Consider the following 3,743-nt stretch of genomic DNA (forward strand, 5'->3'; position numbering starts at 1 on the left):
AAGCCCAGATGGCTTCTCTGGTGAGTTCTACCAAACATTCAGGGAAGAACAGTCACGAATTCTGCTCAATTATTCCAGAATATAGAGGAGGATAGAAAATTTCCTAATACATGTTATGAAGTAAGCATAACCCTCATACAAAAATCAGGGAAGGATGTCACTAAGAAAGAAAATTATAGACCAATATCCCTTATGAACATAGATGCAAAAATTCTCAACAAACTCTTAGCCAACAGAATCCAGCAGTACATCAAAAAGATAATACATCATGACCAAGTGGGATTCATATCAGGGATGCAAGGATGGTTTAACATTAGAAATACAATCAACATAATCCACCATATAAGAAAAAAGAAAAGAACATGATCATATCGATTATTGCATAAAAGGCATTTGACAAAATCTAATATCCATTCCTGATAAAAACACTCAAAAAAGTAGGAATAAAGGGAAATTCTTCAATATAATTAAGAGCATATATACAAAACCAACAGCCTACATAACTTTCAATGGAGAGAAAATGAAAGCCTTCCCTCTGTGAACAGGAATCAGACAATGATGCCCTTTGTCACTACTCCTATTCAACATTGTGCTGGAAGTCTTAGCAAGAGCTATATGGCAAGACAGGGAAATTAAAGATGTCCAAATTGGAAAAGAGAAAGTAAAACTCTATTTGCAGATGATATGATCCTATAAATAGAAAACCCCAAAGATTCAGTAAAAAAGCTACTAGACCTCATTGAAAGATTCAGCAAAGAGGCAGTTGAAAACGACAGTGCTGAAAAGGACATTAGGAAAGCAATACCATTTACAGTGGCCACTCAAAGGGTGAAATATCTGGGAATAAATGTAACCAGAGAAATAAAAGGACCTACACAAAGAAAATTACAAAACACTACTACAAGAAACCAAAAGAGACTTACAAAAATGGAAGACTGTACCATGCCCCTGGATAGGAAGGCTTAACATTGTGAAAATGTCAATACTGCCCTAAGCAATTTACACATATAACGCAATCCGAATCCAGAATCCAACGACATTCTTCAAAGTGATGGAAAAAAAATTACAAACTTTATATGAAAAGGAAAGAGATCCAGGATAAGCAAAGTGCTGCTTAAGAAGAAGAATAAGGTTGGAAACCTCTCACTCCCCACCTTCAAAAATGTATTACACAGCTACAGGGGTCAAAACAGCTTGGTACTGGTACAATGAAGGATACATTGATCAATGGAACAAAATTGAGAATCTAGAAATTAACCCATCCATATACAGACAATTGATTTTTGACAAAACGCCTAAATATATCGCAAGGGAGGTGATAGTCTCTTCAACAGATGGTGCTGGTAGAACTGGAAAGCGATATGCAAGAGATTCAAACAAGACCTTTACCTCACACCTTATACAAAAATCAACTTGACATGGATTAACGACCTAAATGTGAATCCCAAAATTATGAAGGCCATCAAATAATAAAATAGGGACAAACGTGAGGGCTCTAATTCAGGATATACACAGACTACCAAACATTTTGAAAACTACACAAACAAATGTAGACAAAATACATGATTAGAACATACCAAAAATTAAAAACTTCTGTGCATCAAAAGAGTAAAAAGGGAACCCACAGAATGGGAAAAAATATTTTACAACGATACATTAGACCAAGGACTCTTTTATAAAATATATAAGAAACTACAACTCTACAAGAAAAAGACAAATAACCCAATTACAAAATGGGCACTGGAAATGAACAAACACTGCACCAAGGAGGAGATCTAGGCAGCCAACAAACATATCAAGAAATGTTCACATCACTAGCCATTGTTGTTGTTAAGTATTGTGGTGTCGGTTTTGACTCATAGTGGCCCTGCACAGGGTTTCTGAGGCTGTAAATCTTCACGGGAGCAGAACGCCTCATCTTTCTCCTGCGGAACCACTGGTAGTTTTGAACTGCCGACCTTCAGGTTAGCAGCCCGATTCGTAACCACTACGCTACCAGAGCTCCTTCACTAGCCATTAGAGAGATACAAATCAAAACAACAATGAGATATCATCTCACACCAGCAATAACAACAAAGATCAAAATAATAGAGGACAATAAAAGCTGGCGAGGATGTGGAGAGACTGGAACGCTCCTGCATTGCTGGTGGAATTACAAAATGGTCCAACCTCTGGAAAGCAACATGGCACTTCCTCAGAAGGTTGGAAATAGAAATACCTTATGATCCAGCAATTCCTCTACTTGGTATTTACCCACAAGAAATACGAGGCATAACATGAGTAGTTATATGCACACCAATGTTCATAGTAGCTCTATTTACAATAACAAAAAGATGGAGACAGCCTAAGTGCCTCAATTGAAGAATGGATAACAAACTGTGGTACATCCACACAATGGAATATTATGCTACCTTGAAGGAAGCAGCAAGTCACCGCATAACATGGATGAACCTTAAGGACATTATGTTGACTGAAAGTCAGTCACAAAAGGAAAAATACTGCATAGGACCACTATGGTAAAACACGAAGAAAAAGAACCCATAATAAAGTGTGTGTGTGGGGGGAGGAATCCTTTGCTGGTTACTGGGATGTGGGGGTGGGGTGAGGGGAGAGAGAGGAAGGTGGTGCACAAGGTAAGGAATAGACAGGATAGCTTGGGTGCTAGGGAGGGGGGCAATACACACGAAGGAGGAGGGGGATGGGAGAACAATTAGGTTTGCATGGGTTAAGTGGAACAGAGGTAAATAATGATGTATGCAGAACCTTGGAACAAAAGGGCTCTGGGATACAGAGATTGAGGCATGTTTGGAATTGGCACAAGGGGGGGGAACAATGTTAAGATGCTTGGCTGTCATTGGTTTCCCTTGCATACCATTATAAAATAGATACTTAAGAGGGAGAGAAAGGAATAGCCAGAAATATCACCACAGAAAGCTTGTAAGTCGGTCTTCTGCCTATAACTGATTGGAATACCTAAAATGGGGCTACCTAAAAGAAGGCTTCCTGTGGAGCCTCTGCATTACATAAGATCATAGGGAGAATCCTGAACCACATCCAGAATCTTCTGAAATAGGAAATTTCCACTTGAAAGGACAAGCAGACCAGCCTGGAGTGGCTGGAAGAACAGAAGACACTTTTTTTTGTTTTTTAATATAATAATTTGCCCAGAGAATCTTTCTTCTTTTTGTTTTAAATGTTTTATTGTGAATTATGTGATAGTTTACATGGGAGAACATTAGTTTTACATTCATCCTATCATATATCATTTCATTGCCATGGTTACAATCCTCTCCATGCATCAACCAACCAACCAAAGGGTATATTCTACAAGCCTACCCCCTCTACCGCCCCCCTAGTAATTTTGAACATTTCTTCATGTTTGTTAGCTGCCTGGATCTCTTCCTTGGTGAAGTGTCTGTTCATGTCCTGTGCCCATTTTGTTATTAGGTTATTTGTCTTTTTCTTGTAGAGGTGTTGCAATTTCCTATATATTTTAGAAATGAGTCCCTTGTCTGATGTGTCATTGCAAAAGGTTTTTTTTCCCCATTCTGTGGGTTCCCTTTTTACTCTTCTGGTGAAGTCTTTTGATGCACATAAATTTTTAATTTTTAGTATGTCCCACTCATCTACTGTGTCTATTTTTGTTTGTGTAGTTTTCAAAATATTTGATAAGTCTGTGTATTCCCTGAATTAGTGCCCTCACATTTGTCCCTAATTTTTTCATTGATGGCCTTCATAATTCT

This window comes from Chrysochloris asiatica, unplaced genomic scaffold, assembly GCF_000296735.1.
Source record: "Chrysochloris asiatica unplaced genomic scaffold, ChrAsi1.0 scaffold00008, whole genome shotgun sequence".
Classification (NCBI taxonomy): Eukaryota; Metazoa; Chordata; class Mammalia; order Afrosoricida; family Chrysochloridae; genus Chrysochloris; species Chrysochloris asiatica.